Source organism: Octodon degus, unplaced genomic scaffold, assembly GCF_000260255.1.
Source record: "Octodon degus isolate 3935 unplaced genomic scaffold, OctDeg1.0 scaffold00262, whole genome shotgun sequence".
Classification (NCBI taxonomy): domain Eukaryota; kingdom Metazoa; phylum Chordata; class Mammalia; order Rodentia; family Octodontidae; genus Octodon; species Octodon degus.
The window spans coordinates 2,119,032-2,145,059 of NW_004524838.1; the positions used below are offsets into that span (position 1 = coordinate 2,119,032).

At 36.1% G+C, this 26,028-nt stretch overlaps 1 protein-coding gene across 8 annotated transcripts in view; it reads right to left on the reverse strand.

Moving 5' to 3' along the window:
- Positions 1-26,028, reverse strand: part of Ankib1 (ankyrin repeat and IBR domain containing 1) — a 156,545-nt gene that overhangs the window by 124,760 nt on the left and 5,757 nt on the right. The window contains exon 1 of one of the 8 annotated variants that reach the window (XM_023706526.1): positions 14,610-14,632. The exons of the other annotated variants lie outside the window; for them this stretch is intronic. The gene's annotated coding sequence lies outside the window, so the exon portion shown is untranslated. Of the gene's footprint in view, positions 1-14,609; positions 14,633-26,028 lie in introns of those variants that run through there. 8 annotated transcript variants of the gene reach the window in all.

Below are 26,028 nucleotides of genomic sequence, written 5' to 3' on the forward strand. Positions count from 1 at the left end.
TAAAAGCCTATCTGGACTGAGTTTTGTATTTAAATATACTTCAATTTCTAATCAAATTATATACAAATCATATTCAGCTAATTTGCACAGGAGTAAAAAGCAGGAAATTTTTTTCTACTAAGAACTGAGACTAGGCCTTAAATTAGAGTAAAAGAAAAATGAAAATACTCCACAGTGCAGAAGACATCAGAAAAAAAACCTTTTACGTGCAAATATACTAGATTATATAACCAGGCAACCCAGATAATCACGGCAAAGTGATAAAACTTCATACATAGAGCAAAGGAGGAAGTGATTATTCTGCCTTTTAAGAACATTAATTTGTTTCCTCTACTACAGAGAATTCAAAAAATGTTAAAAACAAATGCTTTTGAATACTATGATCGAAAAATTATAATAAAGATAACATAATATAAGCATGTACTATTGAGGCATTGTGAGGTGGGTGGGGAAGGTAAAACAAATCTTCAAGTTTCCATCTGTACAATAAGGAAAATGACTGTTAGAATAACTATAAAGATTATAAGAACTTTATATTAAAGTGGGTAGTTTAGTTCTTGCTTAATATGCTCAATAATGCCAGTTTTGGTCTAATACCATTAAGTGTTGTTACTGATTTATGAGTTATAGTTTGAATATTTTATAAAGATCATGCATTTAAGGCTTAGTGTTCAGTCTGTGGCACTAGAAACCTTTGAAGAGGTGGGGCCTGATGGGAGAAGTAAGGTCACTGGGGCACCCCTTAAGGAGGACACTGCTACCACAGCCCATTCCTCATTTTCTCTTTGCTTCCTCACAGGCATGAGGTAAGCAAGCAGGTCTATTCAGCCACACATTCTCACCATGATGTACTGTGCCACCACAGGCCCAAAACAACAGGGTCTTGTATCATGGACTGAAACCTTTGAAACTATAAGCTAAAATGAATTTTCTTCCTTTTATTTTAATTATCTAGTATTTGGCACAGTAATAGAAAGTTAACTTGATGATCAAAATTACTAATATATAAAAAAGCAGGTATGAAAAATGCTCTATCTAAGAACTGGCGCGTTTGCATGAAGTTCAGGGTCACTAGCATGGAATGAACAGGAGATTAAACTAAAAATACATTGGGCCAGATAAGAATTTACACTTTAATATAAAACAACACTTAGCTAAAGGCTTTTATATAGGGTAGGGACTTAATTATTTAGGCTTTAGAAACTTAATTACTGTAGTTGGCCATGATGGTGCATGCCTACAATCCCAGCACATTAGGAGGCTAAGGCAGAAAGGTCTTGAGTTGGATCTAGCCTGGGCCACTTAACATACCCTATCTCAAAATAAAAAATGGACTGGGGATGCAGTTTAGTATGAAGGCCCTTAGTTCAATCTCAAGTAGAGGAAAAAAGAATTACTTATTATGAAAATATAAAAATTACAATGGAAGGAAGAAAATTTAAGAGCCAGAGGATAGTAGTTTATCATGTTACCCATTTAATTTAATGGCAGACTGGACCTTCAATTTTAGAGTATGCATACTGTTGAACACAACTGTAGTACCAATCTCAACAGAATGTAAGTTAAAGGATGGAAAACATGAGTTGTCTCCCTAAATATGCTATAAAATAACAGTTCTCAATCATGGCTATATAGCCTTATAACCTGGAGAACTCCAGCATTCTACTGGCCACGCTATATCACAGACCTACTATATCAGAGTTTCTAAGGGTTGCATTCAGGCAGTTTTTTTAGTTCCTTGGGTGATTTCAATATGCAGACATGACTGCCTAAAAACCTCCTGGCTTCTTGTTATTAAATGTCACAGTATGAGATCTGAACTGTCTATTTAAAAATAGGTGTTAACTACTTATTACAACAGTGGATTCCCTGGCCCACAACTATATTTAATGAGGGCACCTATTGAGTCTTTTATAAATTCTTGATATTGATTTTTAAATTTTTAATCTACAACTATATGTGTATAATAAAATGTTTTGAAAAGATAAGTAAAAAGAACTAAAACAAGCTTAATCTACTCACTGAAAGATAATCACTATTGGCATTTTGATAAATAACCACCTTTTAAAATATATTTCATTAGATCATACTACATATTGTTAAGATTTTTAATTTTTTTGAGAGTTGTTGAATTTTTAGCTTAACATACTACCTCTTTATTGTCTCATCTTAAATTAGAAGAGTACATCTTTCCCTCCTATTTTCTGGACTTATCACAATATACACAATATATTATGGATATGGGGTTTTGGGGGAAGAAGCCTGGATTTCATTTTCCCCTTCTTTTATTATACAATCTATGAATCATGTGTTTACTCTCAGTGAAATGCTTTGTGTTTTGAGGTACAGCTCTAAGTACTTCAGGCTTTTAGTTTTGGAGACATGGTCTTGCTATGCAGTACATGCTGGCCTTGAACTCACTGTGATCCTCCTGCTCCAGATTTCTGAGTGCTGGGATTACAGGCAGGTGTGTCACCATGCCAAGCTCTAAGTACTTAAGTGCTTATTACTCGTAAGACCAACTTTAGTTTACTGCACATTTTTGCCTACACAAATATAAAGGATATCACGTTTATTTTGAAAGGTAGTGCCTAAGAATTTAGAAACTTTTAGTTATTTTGGTCTTGGCTTCCCTGACAGAATGCAGCTCAGACTCTTTCAGAGCTCTGTTTCAGACTAATAAATAATACTTTTAAAAATGTTTACATTATAGCATTGCTTTAGTGAAATGTTCTATAAGAAAAATAACTCATACCTGAGATGTAAAAAAATTAGGAAGTAATGTGTCTTGAGATACTTATAGTATCAATATACTTTGAACAGAATCAATAATACTGTTCATTATACTGTTACTCATATTAAAAAGTATAATGGCATCTAGAAGCTTTTATGTGGCTTGCAGTTATTTTTAAATTTGCTTCATTTTAAAAAATCTGAGCAATAAGCCTGAAAGTTACCAGGAAATGTATCATTTAAATGTCATAGTCCCATTCCCCTCAGATTTATCCTCATAAGTCTTAGAAATTTCTCAGATGTATACTTTTACTTTCATAGCCAAAGTTATTATTGTCCAAAGTCATTATTTAAAAACAAAGTCATTACTCTTTGAGTCAAAATCCTTATGTGGTATTTCTCTATGTAATATGGAATATTACTTATAGAAATACTGTACTAATTTTATGTTTTCTTTTGGGGGTGTTCTTACAAATGGTACTTAAAAATTAAATTTCAAGTGTTAATTTCTAGCACATATATAAAAATAAAATGGAATTTATATATATATCTTTGCTAACCTGCTAAATGCACTTAATAGTTTTAGAAGTAAAAGAGAAACTAGATGCTTTTGTGATTTGAAAGTTTAATTCACATCATCTATATATAGTCATTTGTTCCTTTTAAGTCTGCATCCATATTTCTTTTTTCTTGTCCTTTTGAATGGATTTAAAATTAGTGGCCAGAGATGTGGGTATAAACTGGATATCTACATACACTCCAATCTTCTCCACTAAGATATTATTATAAAGTGAAACACAGTAGTGAACAGTGGAGACGCCAACTTAAATTTGCAACACACTGATCTCATGTACCCTTACTTGATGCACTAAAAAAGGCACTGAAGTTTTATAGCATCCTAACAAAAAAATGTGCACCATCACTCTAAATTGAGAAAATATTTGAGAAACTAAAATTGAGAGACATTCTGGAAAATAATCAGGCAGTAATTTGTTGAAAGTGTTAAGGTGATGAAAGAAAAGACTAAGAGCTCACAGGTTAGTGGTGTTTAAGAAAACAAGAAATGTAAATGCCATGTGAAATCCTAAATTCAATTTTAAAATGGAAAAACAGGTGTGGTGACACACACCTGTAATCCCCACACTCAGGAAGCTGAGGCAGGCGGATCTTTGCAAGAGAGACCCTGTCTCAAAAACAACAACGACCATAAATGGGAAAACTGGTAAAATCTAAATAATGTATACAGAGTTGTTTCCCAGTATTATCAGAGGATTGGCACCAGAACTCTCTATGGATACCAAAATCCATGAGTGATCAAATCCCTTTTATAAACTGGCACAGTATTTGCATTATAACCTATGCATATTCTCTACAAACTTTTCTTTAAATCATTTCTAGATACCTGATACAATATAAATGTTGTATAGTTGTTACACTAACTACAGTTTATATGTTCAGTACAGAGCAATTTTTAGAAATATTGTTGATCAACCATTGGTTGAAAATACAGATACAGAATGCACACATACAGTCAAGTAGAGTTATCAGAATTGTATCAATCAATGCTAATTTTTTTATTTTTCATAAGTGAACTATGGTTATGCAAGATGTTAACATTAAGAAGAGTGAACTAAAAGGTAGACAGGCATCTGTGCAACTTGTTCCAACATTTCAAATTACTTAAAAATTAAAGAAAAATTATAGGTCCTACATTAGGAATAGAATGTAAAAAGGAATGGACAGAAGAAGGAAGATCAATCTGGAGCTCAACAAGGTAATTCAGGGAACAGATAATAGTGTTTTAAAGCAGGACAGTGACTTGAGATGTTGAAAAGGATTTGGAATCTGGTTATATCTTAAACAGTATTTACTTAGAAACAGTGCAGGAATACAACATTAAACACAAATCATATGTAAAACAAAACAAAATAACAAATGGAATTTGGACAATTATTTAAATTCATAACTACTTGTAAGATTATTTGTCCACTGGAAAATAAATGCTACTGTGAGAAAAAAAAAAATTAATGCTCTTTACCACTATTACTGGCACCAAACATCTAATCTCTTCACAATTTCTTAACACAAGGTATAAAGCTGTGGTACATGTAAATCTCAATTTCCACTGGCTTCTCTGGACTACATTTCTCTGATGGTAAGAACAGACAAAAGAAAATGAAAGGAAAAAGGGTTATGAACAGCTACCTGAATCCAATCTGTATCCTTTCTACTAAAAAGTACATACAATACTACTCAAGTCCAACATCAAAATATTTCATTTGGAGGAGAACAAAGAAAAACCACGTTTTGGCTTTCCCTGCAGCTTAGGGTATATAGTCAGCATTAGTGATACCATTAGTTTAGGACTTCACTAAGTATATAGAAGATAGTAGAGTGGTACTTACTGTACTTTTTACAAAATCTTTAGGCTTCCTACTGGTATAGGATAAAGGCAAACTCTTAGAATGAATGTAAATACGCCTATATAAAAACTTTTGAGACTAATTCGTTTACCTGAGGCTGAGGATTTACATAAGGGAATAAACAAAGGTAAAGTCATATTGCTAAGGCCAAATCCTTAAGATTCTTACACTGAAAACAGCACTACCTTTAACTTTTTCAACTCAATTCAGACAGAGCTAGGCTAAAATTGACAAATCCCTGCATGGTATTGGGGCTCATATCTGTAATCCCAGCACTCGGGCAGCTGAGGCAGGAGGATTACTACAATCTCTTAGGCTACAAAGTACATAGAGTAAGTTCAAGGCCAACCTGAACTAAAAGGCAAGAACCTGTCAAAAGAAAGACAGAAAAAAAAAGCATATACAATGGTTAATTTGGATATTGTACTGCTGATTTCTCCTGGTCTACTGAAAGAAGCAGTTAATGCTTAAATTTTTTGTCTCTTTTTAATTTTTTTTTTTTTGCGGAACCGGGGATGGAACTCAGGCCCTTGCACTTGCCAGGGAAGCGCTTATTCCACTGAGCCATCTCCCAGGCCCCATCTTTTTAATTTTTGTGACAAATTTTGCATACTTATATCTGGCAATCTAGACAATTTGAAGACAAAATGCAACAAAACAATCACTGCTGAATTCCTATTACTTTATTTAGTGAAATTCTGTATAGTTTCTCTCTCTCTCTCTCTCTCTTTTTTTTTTTTTGTATTTTTTAGGGAAGGGTCTACAGTGTGTTGAGGATCTCACTACTAGATTGGACTCATAGTGATCCACCAGTTTACAGCCTCCCAAGAGCTGAGATTACAGGCACATGCCACCACACCCAGTGTTAATTGTCATCTCAGTGCACCCTGGGGGTAGGGCTGGCACAGCAGGCCCAGGGATCAAACCCCAGGATCAAACCCCCAGTCCCTGCACCTGCTTGCAGGCACTTTAATCTGCTGAGCTATTTGGCTGGCCTTTGTATGGTTTCTAAGGCTTTTTTCTATTTTTTGTATTCACTTTAAAAAATAAAAAATATTTGGTGCCTTGGGCCAGGGATATACAGGTCAGTAGCACAGTGCCTGCCTGGCAAGCACAATATCCTGTTCAAGTTTCAGTACCCCTCAAAAAATTGGTGCCTCATATTTTTTTTTAATATATTTAGTACAGGGTGTTCAGGGTCTTACTACACAGATTGAACTCGTAGTGATCCTCCTGTTTTCAACCTCCCAAGTGCTGCGATTATAGGCACAACATGCTGGGGATAAACCCCAGTCCCTGCAGGTGCCTAATACTGACTTCATTCTATCATAAATTATTTTCTGTATCTCAATTTCCTCTTTGGTAAAACGAGGAGGATACTAGCTTTCAGAATTTTCATGACTACATGGGTGAAGTACTTGACTATAGTTGCTGGCACACAGTAGACACTCAAAACTCTTCTCTCTTCTCTTACCACAATTTTTACACAACTGGCAAAAAATCAGTTGCCGCCTTTGAAAAACTCATTCTTCAAGAAGATCTTAAGGAAAATGTCATTGCCTCTACTTTCGCATCAAAAATAATATATAATGATATATAACTGACATTTATTAAGAGTATCTGACTATGGCAAATTAAAATCTACATATTGAGATCATATTCTTAAGGAAACAAATTGGGTATACTTATGTAAATACCATGTGTTTCTCTGGTGTGAGAAGCCAAAAATATAAATAAGGACCAGAATGTATAATAAACATTGCAAAATGGAAAGAAAATGTTCAGAATGGGAGGGGAAACTAGGGAAGGGGAAGACGAAAAGGAAGGAAGGGAAAAGAAAAATATAAAGAAAGAAAAAATGGAAACAAAGCTTTTGTAAATAAGAGGAAGAAAAGTTGAAGAAGGAAATGAGGAAAAACAAAGAATCATGTTATAGCCATGTCCAGGCACAAATTCTCTATGATGAATGTAATCATTATGTACACCTAAAATGTACCAATAAATTTAATTAATTAAATATATGCATATTTTTCCAATTATGTTCTGAACAAAAGTTAATTTCATTATTTTTCAAGGTAATTGGTATATTACCCTAAGTCTTTCCTATGTAACTGCACTGACAGATTTTAAGTAAAAGGGACATGGAATTAGGAAGCATGAAGCTAATAGCCGGAGACAGATCTTGTACTGGGACAACATGAAACACACAAACACATGTACAAGCATGCCGTGCACATATACATAAAACTTTGAGAGTAATGCTGCTAAAACTGGAGATTTAAGAGATTTGGGGTTTAGCTTGCCAACCCCATATTAAGTTAGTGTCAACTGTGGTTTTACAGGTCATGAAAACCCATAGTTTACAGAAAAAAAATTTTTTTAGTGTCGAAGTACAGTGAAAATGATCTAAGCTGAGAAAAATTTCTTAACAAAACACTGTTGCATAATATGTACCACAGTTAAAATTTACTTTGCTATTATTCTACCATCTTAATTTGGAAGGATTCAAAATTAAATGGCTATATAAAAACAAAAATATTACACTAGTAATAAAGAAACTGATTAGCTTAATTGCCTCAAGTTTTTCAGTAAGCAAGAGGATATAAGCCAATGTATTCTGGCTTCTTCTGGACACCTTTTAATGCACATAGCCTTCACCATTGGTAAAAGATATTGCAGTTAGACAAGGAAGAAATGAAAATACTGTAGGTGCAGAAGGCAGCACCTAACTACTGCTTTTTTGCCAAAATGGCAAATGAACACTGAAAATAGCAAGCATGAGGTCAGCAAGTGGAAAATGGCAAAAACCTGGGAAACAACTAAGATAGGAAACAAAACTATTTCTTTTTTTTTTTCTTTTCAGAGTTTTATTGATAAACATATAGCAATGAGACAGTTTCAAATCAAATCGAAAGTACAGTTTCAACAAATAATACACTGCATACATTCTTCTCAGTGGTTAATTGCTGTACAAGATGCAGACTTGTGATCCTACTTACAAACACCATTAGAAAAAATCATTCTATTCATTAAGAGAATGCAACTATATATCTATCCCAACCACTTTGAATACACAGATACAAAATGGACATTCATAGTTATACCCCAATTTTTTTAAGTTCCGTTGTTGAATATTATAGGTGTGTAAACTCAGCAAAATATTCTAAAAGAGTACAGAAGCCCATAATATCATTGGGTCTTCTGTTTAACTGGCAATGTCAGAAATTATTGACCTGAGTCCCCCACAGCTCAACATAACAACATGGCTTTACTTCCTATATTTCATCTTCATACTTTTCTACTGGATGGTTAAGACCAAGGTAAAGCAGGACCTGTGCAACAAGAGTTGTAGCTTTTTGGTCTGACAAGGTCAGTGAAATGCCCTCAGGATTTATCTTGAGATCCTGTACCTCAGATTGTAGAACCTTTGTCAGTGTCAGCCATGTGGATGAGTCACGGCCAATGCTTGGCCTATGTGCTCTCTGTGAAAGCCTGAGAGAGTGTCTTCTCCCCATGTGACTCTCCTTAGGCACACTCTACGTCATCGATCACTTTCCTCTTTGGCCCCATTATCTTCTTGATCAGAAAATTTGGGACACTACCGAGGTACATGACGTTACAGTACAAGTTCTCATATGTCCTGAGTCTTAATTGACCTTAGAGGGGTAGGGCCAAAATGTTGGCTTTCCTTGTAGCCTTCCTTTTTCTCTAATTTTGGTCTGCAAACTTAGGTTGTTAACCATCCAGAAGACAAGCTTATTGTTATTATCAAACGATTTACGCTATCAAGCTTAACCTCACTATCTCACTGCATTTCAAACATCTTAGGCATAATAAGGAACAGGTATTTTTCATCAAGTATTGATATGTTGAACCTTAAGTCCCTACATAATATGATAAAGAACATTTAAAAATTAGATTATATTTTAACAATAGGATAAAGAATTCTATGCTTCTCATGTTTGCACATAAGTCCAAAAATCTCACCATATACAACCTTGAAGCAGGACTGTCCCACAAGAAACAAAACTATTTCTTGTTAAAACATAATTACCCCTAAAGACAAAGCTCTTTACATAAGTAAAAACTTCAGAGAGCTGAAATTGTTCTTCGTCAACTATTTTTCAAACTTTGAATTCAGAATTTCACACAACTGAAAAATAAACATTTCAAGCTCTAGAGCTGTGGTGCTGTCAGTAAACAGCAGCAGCTTGGACATCTCTGATTATTCATTCTTCCCTAATTTTGAATACTATACTGTCCCTATTTCAAAAATATAAATGAAAATGTTAAATTCAAAGTGTTTCTTTTAGAATTAGGGAAGTCAAGGTGTCAAAGTTGATATATTGTAAACAAAGAAAAATTACTTAGGCTTCAAAAGGCAAACTTCTATCTAGCCTTTCCCTAGAATTAATAATATATTCAATTACAAAAGATAAAAAAATTTGTACCACATGGAAATATACCTGTAGTCAAGTACTGTTTCTGAAAAGCAATAATTAATTTTTAATATTTTAAGCAATTTTAAAAGCTTGAAATTTTAAAAAGTGAATTTTAATTGGGAATTTTCTCTAATTATTATGTACATACCAAATTAGTACAAATTTCAAAATAAAAGAGTGATTCTTTCTCAACCAAACTACAAAGAACAAATACAGAGTTGCTACAATAAGAAATTGTTTAGATTATTTTCACTGGAAAAGATTTCATTTCACCAACCGCTATCCCACTGCTTTAAAGTCAACAATTGTTGCTAGCTTTATTCTCCTCCACTGTAACTTACTTTTAAATGGAATATCATGAAAAGAAATCTAAAAAATAAAACTATTTCACTTCTAAGGCCCTCACTTTTTCTTAATCATTGTCCTTAATAAAGTTACCAATATAAATTAAATATGTTCACTATATAATCTCAGGCTTATGTGTCTGAGGGCATTCCACCATGTTCCAAAAGTGTTAACAGAACAGCTATGCTTGAGACAGCTAACCTTTGGATGGTCAGCTTGCAAGGCCACTGCTAGTGTCCGAGAACTTGGATCTCAGACTTCCCATCTTTCTCTGACTGAAGTGGTTCAGTGCTGCTACACTGTGCAATGCGGTAAATGCTAAACTCCTGCATTTCTTCTCAGAACTGGAATTTTGGTACGTGCTACAGAGAAGTTGTCTACATAACCAGCCTCCAGTAAAAACTGCAGACACTGAGTCTCTAGGGAACTTCTTTGGTAGATGATATCAGATAGCATGATCAGAATTCAGTGATAGAAAAATTAAGCAAGCTTTCAGTGACTTCATAATGTGAAGATGATTGGAAGTTTGTGCCTGTTTTCTTCTGTGCCTTATTCCATGTGTTTCTCTTTGCTGATTTTAATTTAAATCCTTTTGCTGCAATAAATTGTAGCTGTGAATACCGTTATATGGTGAATCCTGTGAGTCCTAAAGACAATCACTGAATTTGGGGGTGGTCTTTTGAGAACTGCCAAACAGTGGTCTTAGGAGTAAAATACACCAGACCATTTAACTAAAATACAGTGAAAACACTTGCTAGACAAAGAAAGGATGAAGGGTGGAATACATTAAACGGTGGGCAATTATGTAGTAACATATATTATGAAACATACGTGAGATGCTTTGTTATGACAGTGTCTTAGTTTTCTCTCCTTATTGAGACACAATACCCAACACCCAAAAACGAAAGGTTTATTTAGCTCAGTTTGTGGAAGGTTCAGTCTATAATTGGCTGGCACGTTGGCAAAGTGGCATATGGTAGAGGGAACCTTTCATGGCAGTGGAAAACAGCAAAAGCAAGATGAGAGGAGTGGAGAGCAAGTTTCTTTCAGTCCCTTATATTGGATGTAGCACTCACATCCTTAATCCCAGCATTACACCACGAATCAATCAACAACTCTAGATTCAGCCCCTTCTGAAAAGCCCACCTCCATGACCATATGAGGCTTTCAGGGGGTCATCTAGACACAAACCATAACAGACAAAGCTGCCTAAGAAATCTCAAAATAGGCCAGCCAAAAGGCTCGGCGGATTAAAGTGCCTTCTTAGGCAGACACAGATGCTGGGGGTTCAATCCCTGGCCTGCCATGCTGGCCCCACCCCCAGGGCATGCTGAGATGGCAATTGAGACTGGATGCAGTGGCGTGCGCCTGTGATCCCAGCACTTGGGAGGCTGAACACTAGAGAATCACTATGAATTCGATCTACGTAATAAGACTCTGTAGATAGCTCTGATACCAGGACTGCTGGGTGGCTAATATCCTGACTCATCTGGTTAAACCAACCGATGTGGGAGTGGGCAGGAGTACCTCTGGGTAATGTCTTTGGCTTTTTTCTTTCATACAGAGTCTAAATATTCCTAAAGCTACAGTTTGGGTGGACCCAAAATGTTCGAAGTTTACATTTGTCTTCTTCCAAGTGATTACATCATTTCCAAGACTAAATTAAAGCCTTAGACAAATGCTGAGGGCAAAAGCAATGCAGAAAAAAAAAAAAACTCCCAATAGTTCTTCAGTTTAGATGCTACTATATTAACTCTATTTCCTTTGCATTCAAGTCAGAATACATATAAAGCCCCACTCTTACTTTTCATTCTCATAGCTGTCATGTGAACCTATACATGCAAAATGTATCACTTAAGATTTAATAGATTTTTAATGAGAAAGAAATTTTTACAAAATTGTTTTGTATTTTATGGGTTTTATCTCTCAATATATAAAACAAGAAAACTGTTACATTTATAATTTCATAAATGCTAGAAGGTTAAACCCTATCATGAAAAGCCAAAAGAAAGTGTTAATGAGAGAAAACTCTGTGCTGCTAGTGAGCAGATTGAAATTTTAAATTTAAATATTAGAAAAAAAGTAAGTCCAAATAACTGATGCTCTTTCCATATCGGAGGCTCTGAAAAGAAAAGAGACAGACAGAATAAATAAAAAGAGAAGACAATCTCTAGAAGTAGTAACTTTGGGGAGTTTAAGAAAAACAAGCTTTCAACTGCTAATGACCTCTTACGAAATCAGATGTCTGACCCTTAAATGACAATTTTTCAGCCCTTTTAATGTACTTCATATTTTCAAGTGCATTAATTTGGACTCTAGATTGATAAAATGAAAAAGAGCTTTAGAAAGCCTTGCTTGTCACTTGAACTAGAAACATGCTTGCCTGGCCTTGCAATCTCTGATTTGCTGCTGCTAAAGACCAGCTGCTAGTTTTTCTGGAATTCTGGATTCACGTATCCTAATTGCCCAGACCTGATTCTAAGCTAAAACTGGATTCTGTCTGATATGGGCAGTTTCAGTTGCAGCATGAACTCTGCCAAAGTGAAAACAGGCACAGGCTCAATGAACAGAGCTTAGATTCTGGGACTCCTACAGATTTAGGACACTCCTCTGTGGGCCTTCAATTATGAAAAACATCAATGGATGCCAGCTGGATTGTCTGGGTCACATCCAAATATCCACAGGAAAGAGCTTATTCTCTGATGGGACATCTGAAATTGGGCTGCTAATCAACTTGATTCCTAAGTAGTGATTCCTCCCCAAAATGGTAAGCTGAGGGTGGGCACATCACAAGGAGTATGATCCCTCCACCTACTCCGGACTCTGAGGGAATGCTTCACTCTGAATAACTCATGTTCAGATATCCAGATGAACAGCAACTCATAAGAATGGACCCATAGCTGGACTCTTCCCTCACCTATCTCCTGGCACATACACTTTAGTCAGGTACTTTAATTAAGTGCAACTTTCTCCCCAAAGGGGATTGCTTTTTTCTATGCTGCTAACTAGATACTTGCTCAGGAAAAACAAGAGGGAAAATTATGTAAATCCAGAATGAAAAGTTTTAAAAATTCGGTTGGTCACCCTGACCAGTTTTTGAATATACTATTTGTCTTGTCAGTCAAATACAGAAATACCAACAAAAAATAAATTAACAAAATATAGGGGTGCTGAGATTAAATAAACTCAGGGCCTTGTGCACACTAGGAAGAACTATGCCACTGAATTACAACCTAAGTTCTAATTCCCTTTTCTAATTTCAGTGAAAGATCATTTCACAATCATAAACTTACCTGATGACAACCACACTCTCCTACTGTGAAGTAATTAAAGCCCTCAAACTAACAAAACTGGTTGAGAATCTGGAAATATTATATTATTGTCTCTCGATTCTACTTCTACTGACTCAATCTATGAAACAGTTCTTTTAAAAAGTATTAGAAAAGAAATTTCTGAAAAGTAGATTTATTCCTAAAAATATTTTATTTTTTATTACTGCATAAAGATGTCATTTATCATTTGCAGTTGGTACATCTACATAACATATCCTAATTCTTAAGTCCCTCCATTCCTTCCTCCTCCACCCCTTAGTGCCCTTCCCATTTGCAAAAGTTTTTTGTGTTTAAAATCAAATATTAAAAAGAGTATGGAAAACACTATGACCTGGAAAACATTCTAGCCCATTGCCATATCTACAAAAGTATCTTCTTTTTTTTTAAAAAAAGAAAATTTTTAATTTAATTTTTTTTAAAGTATCTTCTTGTGATGACTAATTTGTACTTCTGAGTATTGCATTCTAGCATATGCTGTTCTAATAATAAAAGGTATTTCTCTTTTAAATCCTTTCTATTGAAAGAACAAAAAAAAAAAAAGTAAAGAAGGAAGAGAAGCTCAAAAAAAAACCCCTATAATCCACTGTAGTAATGCTGCTATTCAAAGGATTAGATTTAATAAAGACATTTTCAAACAATTTTCAATATGATTACTTTGTAACTTTCATTTTTAATTCACTAATTGTGCAAGAAGACAACCAGATTCCTTTTAAAATCAAGGGGTTACAAATGCTTTCTTCTGTTACATTCCTATTTATATGGGAATTGTTAACACTGATAAGAGCAACCTAATTTTTTCTAGAGAAATTCTTCTACTGCTATCAAGACAGTTTTGTAGGACTGGCTCCACTCCAGGGGTGGAGAAATTCAATGGAGAAAAGAGTATTTTCCACAAATGCTGAAACAACTAGAAATCCATGAGTAAAAAAAGTCATTTCCTTGGGGTAGGAGTATAGCTTATTAGTACGGTGCATACCCAGCATGGGTAAGGACTACAAGTAAGCAAGCAAACACAAAATTCCCTCCTTGATCTACCTTCTCAGGATCATGTCTAGTTCATGAACAAAACAGAATTACACAGAGTGAATTCCTTCATTATCTCATAAACTTAAAAATTATATTGTCTTTGAACTTTTCTTGTTACAGTGAAAATGCAATCTTTCCAAAGCAAACCCATGTGCTCTATTTAGGCTGTGAATCCGTTTCAAAAATTGTGTTCTTGGGGCTGGGGAGATGGCTTAGTGGTCTAAGTGCCTGCCTGGCAAGGGCAAGAACCTGGGTTTGATCTGGTCTATGCTATGCCGGCCACTGAAACCGAACATGGTGGCACACACCTGTAATCCCAGCACTGGTGAGGCTGTGACAGGAGGATCACTATGGGTCTGAGCTGTGTAGCAAGAACCTGTACAAAATAAATAGATAAACAAAAATCTTTTAAAACATTGTACTTTGGGGGGCCGGGGAGATGGCTCAGTAGAATACGCGCTTCCCTGGCAAGTGCAAGGGCTTGAGTTCAATCCCTGGTTCCACACACACACACAAAAAAGTATTCTTTCATTTGCTTTATTTGTTCTTATGCTACCAAATTTCCTAGAATCCAAAATATGATCTGACCTAAATCATCAATCAGTTCTATTACCTGTCTTTAAAAACATCATCCCTTAAAACACAATCTCAATAAGTGGTTGGTTGACTGCATATCCACCACAAAAAAGAGTAATTTTCTGCCCTACTACACACCGAAACCAATTTCCTGATGAACTGCAGAGCTACACGTAAAAGGTAAAACAATAATACTTTTAGAAGAAAACAACAAAGGCCAGATTTTTATGGTCACAGGGTAAGAAAATTTACACAAGACAATTCCCCAGAGATATTCAGGAGTATACATAAGACAACTCTTGTAACAAAGTATATACAACTATTGGTATATTACTTCAGAAAATTATTTGCCATTACCTAGCAAAGTTGAGCATATAATATATATCCTGCCATTTGGCAATTTCACTCCTGAGGTATATATATATATTATGAATGTTCATGGTGGCATTATTTCTAATAGTGAAAATCTGGACACAGCCCAAATTATCCATCAAGAATATAATGAATAAACTGTGATATGCCCACTAACTGAAATGCTATGAAGTAATAAAAGGCAGTGCTGGGCATGGTGGCACACACTTGTAATTCCAGCACTTGGGAGGCCAAGGCAGGAGGATCACTGTAAGTTCAAAACCAGCCTGGGCTACAAAGTGAACTCAAGGCTACCCTGAATGGCACAGTGAGCCATTTAAGCCAATAATAAAGGAAATTATTCTTGAATCCTCTCTTATATTAAACCCAAGGGTAAACATTGTCGGTCCACGGGGGGGGGGGGGAATATATGAATATAAATATAAATATATAAGGAATATAATAAAAATCTCACCATCTCTTGGACAATTCCAGCTTTGGTACCTCCACCTCTCAACAACTTTACCAACACTCTAATTGGTTATTTATATTTTTGTTCTTTCATCTCTATAATTTATAATCTACACAGCAGTCAGTTATTTTGGTTTTTAACATAATTCAATGGCTTGAAGCTGTATACAGGTCACTTTTTCTGAACCTTGAATATATTCTCTCTCTCTCTCTCACCTCCCTGCCTTCTTCTCGCCTTCCCTCTCCATTCTTGTTCTGTTTTTGCAACTGTTTTGTTTAAACCTTACATCCACTGCACTTTCTTCCACCTAAACCACAGTTAGCATTACTCCTCTCTCTCCCATCCTTAGGTTTAAAAATCTCATCCTCCCATTTTTGTTTTAAATATGTACACACTTTTCTTCAAAGACCTATGTAAATGTCTTCCTTCCTGCCCTCACATTATTATCATTTAATTTAAATATCCCTTCAAATCATTTGCTGTTTGGCTTATCTACATGACTAGTTGTCTACCTCACAGAATTATAAAATTCCCAAGGGTTGAGGCTTTATTCATTAGTATAAAGCTAGCACTTAGCATTGTGGTACATTAAAAATGATAAATATTAAAGAAAAGAATGAAAAAGTCATCCCTGAAAATATTCTCTTCCTTTTTACTACTGTTAAAACATTTAGTTCATGTCTATGTTATTGTCTTCTTCCCATAAGAATTTCAAATTTCTTTGTTTTTAAGGGTGTAACATGTACTTAACTCCTCCTCCCTTAGTGCTTTCCCTTTCTCTCTCTTCCAGAAAAATTGGCAGCCTAACATTTGCTTTTAAAAATTCAGAACCCAGCTGTATGTCACTAGAACAGATGTCTAATGGTTAATCATATAATGGAATATTATGAAATTGCTAACATATCTAAATATTTGCATGCACATTTTTCTGAAAGAATGTTTTGTTTTATTTTATTTTAGTGGCTGGCTCAGCCCACCCTGGGGGCGGGGCTGGTGTGGGATGTAGTGCTGGGCTTTGAACCGCAGTCTGTGCTTGCCTAAGCAGGTGCTTTAGACCACTGAGCTATCTTGCTGGCCCCAAGAATGCTTTATTTCAATTGTACTACTAATTGCTATTGGTTTATTGCAAGGAATAGTTAATGCTTATTTTTTTTGATCAATTTTACATGCTTATATCTGGTAATCGGAACAACTATTTGAGGACAATGGTATGCAATATAACTATCTTGTTTTTTTAAATTTTGTATTTTTTTCTTTTCAAAATAAAATTTTAAAAAAGATATGCCATGTACAAGAACTCAATAACTACAATAAATGTAAACTTTGTATGTCCTAAATATGAGTTAAAAATAATAACAAGAATGAAAATATGGAAAGGGGATTTAGAGACAGAAGGACAGAGATAGGTGGGAAGGGGAAAGGGACTAAAAGTGAAATATGTACTAACAAATTAAACGTTAAAAAAATTTAAAGGAAAAAAGAATGTTTTACTTGTTCAAGTTTTACCAGCTGTAGGTAAAAAGTTTTTTAATTCTTTGCATTTCCTACATGTACGCATTTTCCAAATCTAAACCTAGTAAGCAGAAAATACAGAAACTAAATATAATATTAAAAATATACTTCTCATGTATTTTCTGGACGATCTGTTCACTGTTTCCATAACCAACAATCATAAGCAGTAATCTACAGGTTCCTAGTTAATCAATCCATCTACTATGTACACATATTTGTATTTTGCTTACTTTAAAAAAAAATAAGGTACTGGGGCTGGTGAGATAGCTCAGTGGTCTAAAGCACCTGCTTAGGCACGCTTAGACAAAGCACAGGGATGGTGGTTCGATCCCTGATTGCCAGCTCTGCCCCTAGGGCAGGCTGAGCTGTCCACCAAAAAAAAAAAAAAAAAAAAAAAAAAAAAAAAAATCAGGTAGGTCTCAGATTTGTCAAATTTACTTTCCACCAATATTTTATACTAACTTCTTTTGCTTTGTTCATTTGGGTACTAAGAAATGAAGTTACAACCTCATGCTAGCCAGGCAGGAGCTTTGCTACTGAGCTATAGTCCCAGCCTTTTATACTAACATCTTAATAAAAGTATAAATCTTGAGAGGTTTGTTAATAGTAACACTTCTTCCACATTTCTAATACTTTCTTCCATTTTCAGAGAGCCCAATTGTTGAAATATTCCTGACCATTATTTATCAGGGATATTAGCAAGTCTGGGAAGAAAAGCTAAACATGCTTACTGTTTTGACTTAAGGTTCAGAATTCAGACAAGGAATTGAGGTTCTTTTACATCCCAAACAAAATATCAGGGTTTCTAAACATGTTCTAAGAAAGGAAAACACCTGAGATTTTTAGACCCTTAACAGAGTATCAATATAACAGACCTTCCAAAAATGACTACAAAACTATACCATACAGGCACAAAGACTATTAAGAACAAAATTAAAATCAATAGTTGAATTGTTTTCTTTGAAGAAGTACAAGTTTAATATTGAAGTTAAACTTCAAATACTGCTGTTAATGAAAATATTTAATAAAAGCTGGAAGAATACATGTGCAGAAGTGGACTACTACCCACTTAACAGTTTACCCTGAGTACATTTGGACAGTGTGTTGCTTACATACTGACCAAGTGTCACTCAGGCAGTTGTCATTTCAACTAGTTGACTCTTGGTATTAAATAAATTTAATAAAATTATAATTTTTATAGTCCTATTAAATTATCTTACAAAAATTAAAGAATATGCAATTTTTGGTCACCCTGTATTTAAATAATTGGGTTGGGGCTGGAGAGATGGCTCAGTGGTCTAAAGCACCTACTTAGAACAAGCTTAGCAAAAGCACAGGGACCGCAGTTCAATCCCCCAGCACCACATGCCGGCCAGCACCGCCCCCTGGTGGGCTGAGCTGGCCACACACACACACACACACACACACACAAATAAATAAAAAATTTAAAAAAAAACATAAAAAAAAGATTACTTAAATAACTGGGTTGTGCTAAGTGGTTAAAAGAGCCCAAAGCCTGCATTTATCGGATGTTAAATCAGGCATGGTGGGTCACATCTGTATCCTAGCACTCAGGGAGTCTGAGGGGTAACGTAGTGAGAGCTTGTCTCAAAATTAAAAATTAAAAAAGCTACATTGGGCTATAGCTCAGAGGTAAATATCCCTGGATTCCATCCCCCAAATGCAAAGGAGAGGGAAAAAAAAAAAAAAAAAGGAAACACTCATAGGAAAAATCTATTCTTGCTCTACATGTATCTTCTATCATTTAATTCACACACAATCTCACTTATAATTTTACAATAAACAAGGTTTGGGAACTTAATTATTTCTAAAAAGCTGTATGGCTTGGAAAATCCTAAAGACAAAATTTTAGCTTGAATCCTGAATGGATCACATACTAGCTTACAATACATACTGACATTCAAATCCTGGTTCACGTGGGGAAGAAATAATTCATTTATATTTTATATATCTTAGGCTACTGATATTGAATTTAGCCTTAAGTACATCTTATTGCTATTGTAACAAAATATAATCAGGGTTAAGTCTCCTCCAGTCTACTGTCTGCTAAAGCCACACACCCTATCTTAGACTACAAACTCTCCAACATAAAAAAGCAAAACCTGAATCACATGTATTTGATTTAATATTTTAGAATTAACTTCATACTCCATGTCTTAATTAACCAATAAAGTATAAGATAGGAATTCACTAGGCTATAATGCTTTAAAGATGTGCTATTGTGACTGTCTGTTATTCTTTTCTCCTTGCTGGGACAAATACCCGACACTCAAAATGAAGGAAGGAAAGGTTATTTATGTCACAGTTACTGGAGCTTTTAGTCCATATTCAGCTGGCTCCAATGCAGAGCGGCACACGGCAGAGGGCAACCTTTCATGGCGGAGGCAAAGAGCAGAGAGAGCAAATGGAGGAGTAGCAACAGCAACAATGGCAACAGAGAGGAAGTCTGTCTCTCTGCCTTTTTTATATTACATTCAGGCTCTCTGCCCTAGGCTGGGGGAAGTACTCACACCCATAATCCCACCAGTACTAAAACCCATAATCCCAGTGGATCATGACTTAAATCTCAAATTCCAGAAGTCCCTGCTGCATGACTGCATGAGGTTTTGGGGGGACAACTAGACACAAACCATAACAGTGACTTTCCCATAGCAGAAATAGAACTCAGGACCTCACGCTTACCAGGCAGACACTATGCCACTGAGTTCTATGCCCCAGCTCTTGTAGTGACTTTCAAATTGAAGTTAGGGAGGCTCACTGGTTAGCTCAGTTGTTTAAAGTGCTTGTTTGGGCAAACTCAGTCAGGCACAGGGGACCATGGTTTGATCCCCAGCTCCACATGCACCACACCCACCCTTAAGGCAGCCTGAATCAGCCCCCCCCCAATAAAAAAAAGATCCTTCAAATTGAAGTTAGGATATGATCCAAAACATGATCTGACTGACAATAGGGCAAAATGCTTGAAATGAAAAATGCGTTACTGACTTTGATAGCAAGTACATAAAAAATCCAGTCTTTTGGGCCCAAAAGAAATTGAGTAGAAAAGCAAGGTGATTTTGCAGAACCTAATTGTTTCAACTAAGGTAGTTAACTATTAAGCACTAGTTACATAAAAATTAAAAATCTGTAAAACTCCCAAATATCAAGTCAGGTCAAAGTACTACTCTGAATTCAAGCTTACAACAGGAACTAGGAACTGACCTTTTTGAAGAAGCTATCATGTAGTTATAAATAATCATATGAAGTCACCTAAAAGCAAGATGAACACCAAAATGCTACTATGATTGTTAAGAAACATTACAGCCAATGACAGTAACTAATATTTCATAGATCATACAGATTGTTTAAATATCGCCAAGAGAAAGAAAAAAGAAAAAGGGAAGGAGGAAGGCAGGGCAGGTGATACAGCTTAGCAGCACAGGGCCTGTGTGGAAAGCATGAGGTCCTGAGTTAAATTTGTGGTACCTTAGAAAGAAGGAAGGAAGGAAGGAAGGATAGAAGGAAGGAAGGATGGAAGGAAAAGGAAGAAGGAAGATCTCAAATACAAAGAGATGAACCTAGAACATACCAATTACAAAAATAAAATAGAGCAATTATACATTGAAAATCAATGACTGGTAGCCCGTATAAGAGCCACATGATTTTCAGGTGCACCTATCAGAGAAAAAGGTAGATAATCTCACACAACAAAAATTTATTGATCACTTACCAAGTGCCAGGCATTATTCAAGTTGGGGGAGAATACAGCAGAAATGTAACAAAAACTGCTGCACCCATAGTTAATGTTCAATAACATAAGGTATTATTTTAAAAACCAGTAATGCCAGTAAGAGAGAATACACAGCAATCTGTGTATTAACAAGACTTCCAGATGATTGTGATACATGCTACCCTTTAAGAACTTTGAGCCTAGAGCATTAAGGTTTAACTTTGTCACGGAATGTCAGATGAAAAAGTCTATTAGGCTATAAAATCTGGCACCTGCAATCTTGTTATTTTTCATTTTCTCTTGTAGTATGCATCTGACATTGAATCCACATTCAGATTTTTAGTTAAAAAATCGAAGTACCCTCTCCCTGATTTTTCCTGTTTTTCATTTTATGACATCAAATTATTAGTTTAATCTTTATCCTTCCTTGTCTTCCCTATTTTTCTTTCAAGACAGGGTCTCGCTGTATAGTTTATGTTAATATTGAACTATGTAGACCCGGCTGGCCTCAAACCAGCAATGATCCTCCTGCCTCAGCCTCCCAAGTGCTGATATTATAGGTATATGCCATCATGTCTGGCTTCTAGCCTTTCTTGAGGAGAGGTTTATTTTGGCTCATGTTTCAGTCCATAGTTGGTTGACTCCCAAGGCAACACAGCATGGCAGAGGGTCTAGGGATAGGAAGCAGAGTCAAAGGAAGGGCAGAGGGACATGCCCCTCCTCTTCTCACCAGGCCTACCTCCTGACAGCAAGCCAGCTAACAAGCCACTGTAATCCCATCGCCTTCCAAAGGTCCTACTTATTATATGAAGCTTTAGAGTTATCTACGTACAAAACCCTAACTAGTGCACTGCAACATACTGCTGATAGCTAGTTCGTGTGTGTGTGTATGTATGTGTGTGTGTGCGCGCGCAGGGTCTCACTATGCAGCTTGGACTCGTACTGATCCTCCTGATTTCTGCCTCCCTAGTGCTGGGGTTACAGGCATGCACCACCATGCCTGGACTCCATTGCAGCTCAGCACAACCAGGGGCGGGGCTGGAGTGGCATGTGGTGCCAGGAATCAAACCTGGCCCCTGCACTTACTTAATCAAATGCTTAGCCCCTGAGCTATATCTCTGGCCCTTAATAGTTAGTTCTTATTTTAAGATGTAAACTTAAGAATAGGAACTGTGGGGCTGGGGAGGTGGCTCAGTAGAATAAGTGCTTCCCTGGCAAGCACAAGGGCCTGAGTTCAATTCCTGGTTCCACAAAAAAAAAAAAAAAAAAAGAATAGGAACTATGTCCTACATGTCTTAATAAATTTTTTTAACTAGTACTAGAATAGATCTTAATATATCAGACAAATGTCTGTAGCCATGATGGTGTGGCACTCATGCTTCTGCTTCTATACACTGTTCTATGAACCAACTATGACCCTAGACCCTAGCCCCAACTATGTTTTCTCTATGACAACCCGACTAACTTTAAAAGACAAACTTCATCTTGTCCAATTCCATCTCAAAATCTTCTAAAGACTCCCAGGCCTAAAAACAATCCTCTGCTGAGACCAGACAACCTTTTTTATGAGACAGGGTCTTGCTATGTACCCCAGGCTGGCCTTGACCTCACAGCAATCCTCCTGCCCTGGCCTCCTGAGCACTGGGATTACAGACATACGACACAATGGCTGACTCCAGACTACCATTTACTTTCTCATAACCTATCTTCTAACTCATTCTTACCACTAAACAACTAAAGCTCTTTCCTAGTAGGCAGGAAAAGAGGTTGTTCTTACAGGTTGTTCAGGCCACAGCTTAAAAGCCATTTTTTTCTGTCAAGTTTCCTGATCATAGCTTCTTAACATAGACTAAGTTACATGTTCTGCCTAACTTGATAGCACACTCAACTTGTCATCTAAAACTATAATGAAATGTATATCTGCTTGCCCACTTATGTGGTAAATTCCTTGTGGACAAGGATCATTATCATATTAAGTTTTATAACCAAGGCTTATGACATTGAACAGCACATAAAATACTTTTAATGAACACAATGATAAAGTCTTATGCTCTGAACATTAGTTTCAAATCTAAGAATAATCCCATTTATCTTCCCATTTAGTTAACTATGAAAACAGAAACTTTTTAAAACATGGTAGCCCAACATGATAAAGGAAAAAAATTCTCGGCTCTTATTCTGTAGACAAATTTATTATGACCCAGCAAGAAAATTGGCATTTTTTTCAAAGAGCATAGAAGTATTTCACAGTATTTCTGGGGTCTCCTTTGTTTTGGCTGTAACCTGAGAGATGAGCTGCCAAACTAGGTAAGATCCTGAGTTGAAACAAGCAGAGGCACGGATTAGGAAAAAAGAAATAGAAAGGAGCTGCCAAGCCTAGCATGTCATCTTGGGACCACGTGGTCACAACAGTGGATGACGAAGGTAGCACTGTGGAGCCACCATACAGCCCTGGACTGACTGCTTCTAATGTCTCATTACTGCAGGAAAAATATCCCCTTAATCTGTGTCTTGTTTTTGCCAGTTGCAGGATGTAACTCAAGATTTCATGAATGCTAGGCAAATGCTCTACTGTGGTGTTAAACTTCCTTTTGTCTTGTTCTGTTGATTAGGTTGGTCTTAATCTCTTGACCAATATCCTTCCTCAGCCTCAAGCATAGCTGGACTATAGGTACACACCACTGTGCCCAGTCCCCACTACCTTGCTTACATAACTCATCTTTTTATTTCTGTGGACAGAAATAAATGAACATCAACCTTATGAGAGCAAAGACAATAAAAAGTTAGAAGAAAATTTAGAAAAAAGCTTGTATAACCAAGATAAAAGACACGAACATTAGAAGTCACAGAGAAGGGGCTGGTGAGATGGCTCAGTGGTCTAAAGCACCTACTTGGAACAAGCTTGGCAAAACCCAGGGACCACGGTTCAATCCCCCAGCACCACATGCCAGCCAGCCTCGCCCCCTGGTGGGCTGAGCTGGCCACATACACACACACACACACACACACATAAATAAATAAAATTTTTTTAAAAAACTATAAAGAAGTCACAGAGAAAAGGGAGGTATAGATGATTACATGAAATGCTCCCCACCAAATTTACGGTAATGACACCATAAACTAAGACAAAAAACAAAAGATTGACAAAGTATGCTCTAAAATAAGGATATCTATAATAAATATATCACAAAACATCACTAGTTGGTAACAGTATAATAAACCAATAGAAAAAATGAGTAAAGACATAAATGAACAATGCATAGGCATAAAATCAAACTGATCAATAAATACATCTAAAGATAGATGCATAGCTTCATAAGTACTTAGGAAAATGAACTAAGAATGTTTTAATTTACATTTTGTAGTCAAAAGCATTCAGTAACTGAATTTGTGGGGAATCAGTTACTCTCAGACATTAAGGGTGACAGCGGGATTGGGTCAGTATCTCTGGAAAATAATCTGGCATTAAGTTTTTTTTGTTTCTATGCCGGCTCAGCCTGCCCTGAGGGTGGGGCTAGCGCAGTATGTGGTGCTAGGGATCAAACTGCTGTCCCCTGCGTCTTGCATTAAGTATTAAATCAGTGTGATATTTACTGCAATATACTATTCATAGTACAAGAGTAGATTAGTTAATGTCCAAGTGAACAGTTTATTGCTGCAGAACAAACCACCCCAAAACTTAAGAGTCTCAAAACTATATGTTACTTCTTACAACTCTAAAGTTTCTCTGTTATTTTCATCTCTAATTTCTCTGCAGGTATATTCAGCTAAAGGGTCAGCTGACCTAGTAAGTCCAATATAACCCACTATAATGTCAACTGGGACATATCAGTTCTTCTCCTCATCTTCCTACAGGCTAGGCTAAGCTGTTTGCTGGCATTTGTTGGAAAGCACTTTTGATGCCTTTTAAGAATCAGGCTCCAAAACTCACATCATTTCCACCATATTTAGTTATCAAAATCACAAGAAAAGCCGAAACTTAAGAAATAGAAAAATAGACTACTTCTACACAGTGGAAGAAGCAAAGATATACTGCAAAAGGAATATATACCAGAACCAGATAAATTTACAGTCATCAAACATTATACCACATGTATCAGTAATGTGTGTGTGTGTGTGTGTGTGTGTGTGTGTAGATTTTTATGTGTTCTCTCTCACATACACAGAAATGGCTAAATTGTTAAAAAGAATGATGTGTTGCTTTATGTTCTCATGTGGAAAGTATTTCAAGATGTGTTAAGTAAAAACATCAATCAAAAACTATGTGTAGGACATTTAACATGATGCCATCTAAATGTGTCGGGGGGGTCATGTACATATTTTCTCATATACTCACTATATATATATATATATATATACACACACACACATATACACATACAGTGTGTTGGCAAATCTTCGCAACATATTAAACTAAGTATATTCTAGAAATGCAATGAAGTCAGTACGCTGGTTAAAGTGAAACCATGATAGGAAGCCATGTTAGGAAGCTTAGCAGAGGAGTCATCCAATCAGCCTATACGTGTGAGGATAGGAAGATGCCCTGCGTTGGGCACCCAGAGAGTGATTATAGATTCACAAAGAGGCCAACAGGCCCAGGAGTCAATGATGCAGGGTGGTAAGGGCACATGCAGGTAGATGATGTACTTGGCAGGGAGAATGGTAACACAACAGAGCAAATGATGAAAAACAACAAAAGCAGTACAAATGATTAATAATAATTTATTTATTAAGGCTCGCCAAGCCAAGCCACGATTTTTACTGCCAGAGAAAACATATATAAATGTGGGAAGGGGAAAGTAAAAATAATTCAGGATACTGAACTGGAATTGAAGCTTTAAAAACAAGATTTTATAAGTACACAGGTATAGAAATATTTACACATATATGAAGATATATATTATATATGTATGTATATAGTCTATCTATCTACCTATCTATCTCTTAATTTTGTTCACTGAGCAATTCTTGGAAGCAGTGGCACCTCAACAGCAATGAGCTTAGTAAATCCCCAAATCTTTGATTTTAAATACTATGTTTTACAAAAGCAAAAACAGGGCTCCTTGAAGGGACAGAGCAAGTAAAG